Consider the following 8773-nt stretch of genomic DNA (forward strand, 5'->3'; position numbering starts at 1 on the left):
ACTAAACCAGGTCTAAACCAGGACAAAACCAGGACTAAACCAGGTCTAAACCAGGACTAAACCAGGACTAAACCAGGCCTAAACCAGGACTAAACCAGGACTAAACCAGGTCCAAACCAGGTCTAAACCAGGACTAAACCAGGTCTAAACCAGGACTAAACCAGGTCTAAACCAGGACAAAACCAGGACTAAACCAGGACTAAACCAGGTCTAAACCAGGACTAAACCAGGTCTAAACCGGGACTAAACCAGGTCTAAACCAGGACTAAACCGGTTCTAAACCGGGTCTAAACCGGGACTAAACCGGGTCCAAACCAGGACTAAACCAGGTCTAAACCAGGACTAAACCAGGTCTAAACCAGGACTAAACCAGGTCTAAACCAGGACTAAACCAGGTCTAAACCAGGACTAAACCAGGTTTAAACCAGGACTAAACCAGGTCTAAACCAGGACTAAACCAGGTCTAAACTAGGACTAAACCAGGACTAAACCAGGTCTAAACTAGGACTAAACCAGGACTAAACCAGGACTAAACCAGGACTAAACCAGGACTAAACCAGGTCTAAACCAGGACTAAACCAGGTCTAAACCAGGACTAAACCAGGTCTAAACCAGGACTAAATCAGGACTAAATCAGGACTAAACCAGGACTAAACCAGGTCCAAACCAGGTCCAAACCAGGACTAAACTAGGTTTAAACCAGGTCTAAACCAGGTCTAAACCAGGACTAAACCAGGTCTAAACCAGGTCCAAACCAAGACTAAACTGGGTCTAAACCAGGACTAAACCGGTTCTAAACCAGGTCAAAACCAGGACTAAACCAGGACTAAACCAGGACTAAACCAGGTCCAAACCAGGTCCAAACCAAGACTAAACTGGGTCTAAACCAGGACTAAACCGGTTCTAAACCAGGTCAAAACCAGGACTAAACCAGGTTTAAACCAGGACTAAACCAGGTCTAAACCGGGACTAAACCAGGTCTAAACCAGGACTAAACCGGTTCTAAACCAGGTCAAAACCAGGACTAAACCAGGACTAAACCAGGACTAAACCAGGTCTAAACCAGGACTAAACCAGGTCTAAACAAGGTCTAAACCAGGACTAAACCAGGTTTAAACCGGGACTAAACTGGGTCCAAACCAGGACTAAACCAGGACTAAACCAGGTCTAAACCAGGTCTAAACCAGGACTAAACCAGGACTAAACCAGGACTAAACCAGGTCTAAACCAGGACTAAACCAGGACTAAACCAGGTCTAAACCAGGACAAAACCAGGTCTAAACCAGGACTAAACCAGGTCTAAACCAGGACAAAACCAGGACTAAACCAGGTCTAAACCAGGACTAAACCAGGACTAAACCAGGCCTAAACCAGGACTAAACCAGGACTAAACCAGGTCCAAACCAGGTCTAAACCAGGACTAAACCAGGTCTAAACCAGGACTAAACCAGGTCTAAACCAGGACAAAACCAGGACTAAACCAGGACTAAACCAGGTCTAAACCAGGACTAAACCAGGTCTAAACCGGGACTAAACCAGGTCTAAACCAGGACTAAACCGGTTCTAAACCGGGTCTAAACCGGGACTAAACCGGGTCCAAACCAGGACTAAACCAGGTCTAAACCAGGACTAAACCAGGTCTAAACCAGGACTAAACCAGGTCTAAACCAGGACTAAACCAGGTTTAAACCAGGACTAAACCAGGACTAAACCAGGACTAAACCAGGTCTAAACCAGGACTAAACCAGGTCTAAACTAGGACTAAACCAGGACTAAACCAGGTCTAAACTAGGACTAAACCAGGACTAAACCAGGACTAAACCAGGACTAAACCAGGTCTAAACCAGGACTAAACCAGGTCTAAACCAGGACTAAACCAGGTCTAAACCAGGACTAAATCAGGACTAAATCAGGACTAAACCAGGACTAAACCAGGTCCAAACCAGGTCCAAACCAGGACTAAACCAGGTCTAAACCAGGACTAAACCAGGTCTAAACCAGGACTAAACCAGGTCTAAACCAGGTCCAAACCAAGACTAAACTAGGTTTAAACCAGGACTAAACCAGGTCTAAACCGGGACTAAACTGGGTCTAAACCAGGACTAAACCGGTTCTAAACCAGGTCAAAACCAGGACTAAACCAGGACTAAACCAGGACTAAACCAGGTCTAAACCAGGACTAAACCAGGTCTAAACAAGGTCTAAACCAGGACTAAACCAGGTTTAAACCGGGACTAAACTGGGTCCAAACCAGGACTAAACCAGGACTAAACCAGGTCTAAACCAGGACTAAACCAGGACTAAACCAGGTCTAAACCAGGACTAAACCAGGTCTAAACCAGGTCTAAACCAGGTCCAAACCAGGTCTAAACCAGGACTAAATCAGGACTAAACCAGGACTAAACCAGGACAAAACCAGGACTAAACCAGGTCTAAACCAGGTCTAAACCAGGACTAAACCAGGACTAAACCAGGACTAAACCAGGTCTAAACCAGGACTAAACCAGGTCTAAACCAGGACAAAACCAGGTCTAAACCAGGACTAAACCAGGTCTAAACCAGGACAAAACCAGGACTAAACCAGGTCTAAACCAGGACTAAACCAGGACTAAACCAGGCCTAAACCAGGACTAAACCAGGACTAAACCAGGTCCAAACCAGGTCTAAACCAGGACTAAACCAGGTCTAAACCAGGACTAAACCAGGTCTAAACCAGGACAAAACCAGGACTAAACCAGGACTAAACCAGGTCCAAACCAGGACTAAACCAGGACTAAACCAGGTCTAAACCAGGTCTAAACCAGGACTAAACCAGGACTAAACCAGGACTAAACCAGGTCTAAACCAGGACTAAACCAGGTCTAAACCAGGACAAAACCAGGTCTAAACCAGGACTAAACCAGGTCTAAACCAGGACAAAACCAGGACTAAACCAGGTCTAAACCAGGACTAAACCAGGACTAAACCAGGCCTAAACCAGGACTAAACCAGGACTAAACCAGGTCCAAACCAGGTCTAAACCAGGACTAAACCAGGTCTAAACCAGGACTAAACCAGGTCTAAACCAGGACAAAACCAGGACTAAACCAGGACTAAACCAGGTCTAAACCAGGACTAAACCAGGTCTAAACCGGGACTAAACCAGGTCTAAACCAGGACTAAACCGGTTCTAAACCGGGTCTAAACCGGGACTAAACCGGGTCCAAACCAGGACTAAACCAGGTCTAAACCAGGACTAAACCAGGTCTAAACCAGGACTAAACCAGGTCTAAACCAGGACTAAACCAGGTTTAAACCAGGACTAAACCAGGACTAAACCAGGACTAAACCAGGTCTAAACCAGGACTAAACCAGGTCTAAACTAGGACTAAACCAGGACTAAACCAGGTCTAAACTAGGACTAAACCAGGACTAAACCAGGACTAAACCAGGACTAAACCAGGTCTAAACCAGGACTAAACCAGGTCTAAACCAGGACTAAACCAGGTCTAAACCAGGACTAAATCAGGACTAAATCAGGACTAAACCAGGACTAAACCAGGTCCAAACCAGGTCCAAACCAGGACTAAACTAGGTTTAAACCAGGTCTAAACCAGGTCTAAACCAGGACTAAACCAGGTCTAAACCAGGTCCAAACCAAGACTAAACTAGGTTTAAACCAGGACTAAACCAGGTCTAAACCGGGACTAAACTGGGTCTAAACCAGGACTAAACCGGTTCTAAACCAGGTCAAAACCAGGACTAAACCAGGACTAAACCAGGACTAAACCAGGTCTAAACCAGGACTAAACCAGGTCTAAACAAGGTCTAAACCATGACTAAACCAGGTTTAAACCGGGACTAAACTGGGTCCAAACCAGGACTAAACCAGGACTAAACCAGGTCTAAACCAGGACTAAACCAGGACTAAACCAGGACTAAACCAGGTCTAAACCAGGTCTAAACCAGGTCCAAACCAGGTCTAAACCAGGACTAAATCAGGACTAAACCAGGACTAAACCAGGACAAAACCAGGACTAAACCAGGTCTAAACCAGGTCTAAACCAGGACTAAACCAGGACTAAACCAGGTCTAAACCAGGACTAAACCAGGTCTAAACCAGGACAAAACCAGGTCTAAACCAGGTCTAAACCAGGTCTAAACCAGGTCCAAACCAGGTCTAAACCAGGACTAAATCAGGACTAAACCAGGACTAAACCAGGACAAAACCAGGACTAAACCAGGTCTAAACCAGGTCTAAACCAGGACTAAACCAGGACTAAACCAGGACTAAACCAGGTCTAAACCAGGACTAAACCAGGTCTAAACCAGGACAAAACCAGGACTAAACCAGGTCTAAACCAGGACAAAACCAGGACTAAACCATGTCTAAACCAGGACTAAACCAGGACTAAACCAGGCCTAAACCAGGACTAAACCAGGACTAAACCAGGTCCAAACCAGGTCTAAACCAGGACTAAACCAGGTCTAAACCAGGACTAAACCAGGTCTAAACCAGGACAAAACCAGGACTAAACCAGGACTAAACCAGGTCTAAACCAGGACTAAACCAGGTCTAAACAGGGACTAAACCAGGTCTAAACCAGGACTAAACCGGTTCTAAACCGGGTCTAAACCGGGACTAAACCGGGTCCAAACCAGGACTAAACCAGGTCTAAACCAGGACTAAACCAGGTCTAAACCAGGACTAAACCAGGTTTAAACCAGGACTAAACCAGGACTAAACCAGGACTAAACCAGGACTAAACCAGGTCTAAACCAGGACTAAACCAGGTCTAAACTAGGACTAAACCAGGACTAAACCAGGTCTAAACTAGGACTAAACCAGGACTAAACCAGGACTAAACCAGGACTAAACCAGGTCTAAACCAGGACTAAACCAGGTCTAAACCAGGACTAAACCAGGTCTAAACCAGGACTAAATCAGGACTAAATCAGGACTAAACCAGGACTAAACCAGGTCCAAACCAGGTCCAAACCAGGACTAAACTAGGTTTAAACCAGGTCTAAACCAGGTCTAAACCAGGACTAAACCAGGTCTAAACCAGGTCCAAACCAAGACTAAACTAGGTTTAAACCAGGACTAAACCAGGTCTAAACCGGGACTAAACTGGGTCTAAACCAGGACTAAACCGGTTCTAAACCAGGTCAAAACCAGGACTAAACCAGGACTAAACCAGGACTAAACCAGGTCTAAACCAGGACTAAACCAGGTCTAAACAAGGTCTAAACCAGGACTAAACCAGGTTTAAACCAGGACTAAACCAGGTCTAAACCAGGTCTAAACCAGGACTAAACCAGGACTAAATCAGGACTAAACCAGGACTAAACCAGGACTAAACCAGGTCTAAACCAGGACCAAACCAGGACTAAACCAGGTCTAAACCAGGACAAAACCAGGTCTAAACCAGGACTAAACTGGGTCCAAACCAGGACTAAACCAGGACTAAACCAGGTCTAAACCAGGACTAAACCAGGACTAAACCAGGTCTAAACCAGGACTAAACCAGGTCTAAACCAGGTCTAAACCAGGTCCAAACCAGGTCTAAACCAGGACTAAATCAGGACTAAACCAGGACTAAACCAGGACTAAACCAGGTCTAAACCAGGACCAAACCAGGACTAAACCAGGTCTAAACCAGGACAAAACCAGGTCTAAACCAGGACTAAACCAGGTCTAAACCAGGACTAAACCAGGTCTAAACCAGGACAAAACCAGGTCTAAACCAGGACTAAACCAGGTCTAAACCAGGACAAAACCAGGACTAAACCAGGTCTAAACCAGGACTAAACCAGGACTAAACCAGGCCTAAACCAGGACTAAACCAGGACTAAACCAGGTCCAAACCAGGTCTAAACCAGGACTAAACCAGGTCTAAACCAGGACTAAACCAGGTCTAAACCAGGACAAAACCAGGACTAAACCAGGACTAAACCAGGTCTAAACCAGGACTAAACCGGTTCTAAACCGGGACTAAACCAGGCCTAAACCAGGACTAAACCAGGTCCAAACCAGGACTAAACCAGGTCTAAACCAGGACTAAACCAGGTCTAAACCAGGACAAAACCAGAACTAAACCAGGTCTAAACCAGGTCTAAACCAGGACTAAACCAGGACTAAACCAGGACTAAACCAGGTCTAAACCAGGACTAAACCAGGTCTAAACCAGGACAAAACCAGGTCTAAACCAGGACTAAACCAGGTCTAAACCAGGACAAAACCAGGACTAAACCAGGTCTAAACCAGGACTAAATCAGGACTAAACCAGGCCTAAACCAGGACTAAACCAGGACTAAACCAGGTCCAAACCAGGTCTAAACCAGGTCTAAACCAGGACAAAACCAGGACTAAACCAGGACTAAACCAGGTCTAAACCAGGACTAAACCAGGTCTAAACCGGGACTAAACCAGGTCTAAACCAGGACTAAACCGGTTCTAAACCGGGTCTAAACCGGGACTAAACCGGGTCCAAACCAGGACTAAACCAGGTCTAAACCAGGACTAAACCAGGTCTAAACCAGGACTAAACCAGGTCTAAACCAGGACTAAACCAGGTCTAAACCAGGACTAAACCAGGTTTAAACCAGGACTAAACCAGGACTAAACCAGGACTAAACCAGGACTAAACCAGGTCTAAACCAGGACTAAACCAGGTCTAAACTAGGACTAAACCAGGACTAAACCAGGTCTAAACTAGGACTAAACCAGGACTAAACCAGGACTAAACCAGGACTAAACCAGGTCTAAACCAGGACTAAACCAGGTCTAAACCAGGACTAAACCAGGTCTAAACCAGGACTAAATCAGGACTAAATCAGGACTAAACCAGGACTAAACCAGGTCCAAACCAGGTCCAAACCAGGACTAAACTAGGTTTAAACCAGGTCTAAACCAGGTCTAAACCAGGACTAAACCAGGTCTAAACCAGGTCCAAACCAAGACTAAACTAGGTTTAAACCAGGACTAAACCAGGTCTAAACCGGGACTAAACTGGGTCTAAACCAGGACTAAACCGGTTCTAAACCAGGTCAAAACCAGGACTAAACCAGGACTAAACCAGGACTAAACCAGGTCTAAACCAGGACTAAACCAGGTCTAAACAAGGTCTAAACCAGGACTAAACCAGGTTTAAACCGGGACTAAACTGGGTCCAAACCAGGACTAAACCAGGTCTAAACAAGGTCTAAACCAGGACTAAACCAGGACTAAACCAGGTCTAAACCAGGACTAAACCAGGACTAAACCAGGTCTAAACCAGGACTAAACCAGGTCTAAACCAGGTCTAAACCAGGTCCAAACCAGGTCTAAACCAGGACTAAATCAGGACTAAACCAGGACTAAACCAGGACTAAACCAGGTCTAAACCAGGACCAAACCAGGACTAAACCAGGTCTAAACCAGGACAAAACCAGGTCTAAACCAGGACTAAACCAGGTCTAAACCAGGACTAAACCAGGTCTAAACCAGGACAAAACCAGGTCTAAACCAGGACTAAACCAGGTCTAAACCAGGACAAAACCAGGACTAAACCAGGCCTAAACCAGGACTAAACCAGGACTAAACCAGGTCCAAACCAGGTCTAAACCAGGACTAAACCAGGTCTAAACCAGGACTAAACCAGGTCTAAACCAGGACAAAACCAGGACTAAACCAGGACTAAACCAGGTCTAAACCAGGACTAAACCGGGTCTAAACCGGGACTAAACCAGGTCTAAACCAGGTCTAAACCAGGTCTAAACCAGGACTAAACCAGGTCTAAACCAGGACTAAACCAGGTCTAAACCAGGTCTAAACCAGGACTAAACCAGGTTTAAACCAGGACTAAACCAGGACTAAACCAGGACTAAACCAGGACTAAACCAGGTCTAAACCAGGACTAAACCAGGTCTAAACTAGGACTAAACCAGGACTAAACCAGGTCTAAACTAGGACTAAACCAGGACTAAACCAGGACTAAACCAGGACTAAACCAGGTCTAAACAAGGACTAAACCAGGTCTAAACCAGGACTAAACCAGGTCTAAACCAGGTTTAAACTAGGACTAAACCAGGACTAAACCAGGACTAAACCAGGACTAAATCAGGACTAAACCAGGACTAAACCAGGACTAAACCAGGTCCAAACCAGGTCCAAACCAGGACTAAACTAGGTTTAAACTAGGACTAAACCAGGACTAAACCAGGACTAAACCAGGACTAAATCAGGACTAAACCAGGACTAAACCAGGACTAAACCAGGTCCAAACCAGGTCCAAACCAGGACTAAACTAGGTTTAAACCAGGTCTAAACCAGGTCTAAACCAGGACTAAACCAGGTCTAAACCAGGTCCAAACCAAGACTAAACTAGGTTTAAACCAGGACTAAACCAGGTCTAAACCGGGACTAAACTGGGTCTAAACCAGGACTAAACCGGTTCTAAACCAGGTCAAAACCAGGACTAAACCAGGACTAAACCAGGACTAAACCAGGTCTAAACCAGGACTAAACCAGGTCTAAACAAGGTCTAAACCAGGACTAAACCAGGTTTAAACCGGGACTAAACCAGGACTAAACCAGGTCTAAACCAGGACTAAACCAGGACTAAACCAGGACTAAACCAGGTCTAAACCAGCACTAAACCAGGTCTAAACCAGGACTAAACCAGGTCTAAACCAGGTCTAAACCAGGTCCAAACCAGGTCTAAACCAGGACTAAATCAGGACTAAACCAGGACTAAACCAGGACTAAACCAGGTCTAAACCAGGACCAAACCAGGACTAAACCAGGACTAAA

The sequence above is a fragment of the Eucyclogobius newberryi genome, unplaced genomic scaffold (assembly GCF_026437365.1).
Source record: "Eucyclogobius newberryi isolate DKJ021-1_F unplaced genomic scaffold, fEucNew1.0.hap1 SCAF_3, whole genome shotgun sequence".
NCBI lineage: Eukaryota > Metazoa > Chordata > Actinopteri > Gobiiformes > Gobiidae > Eucyclogobius > Eucyclogobius newberryi.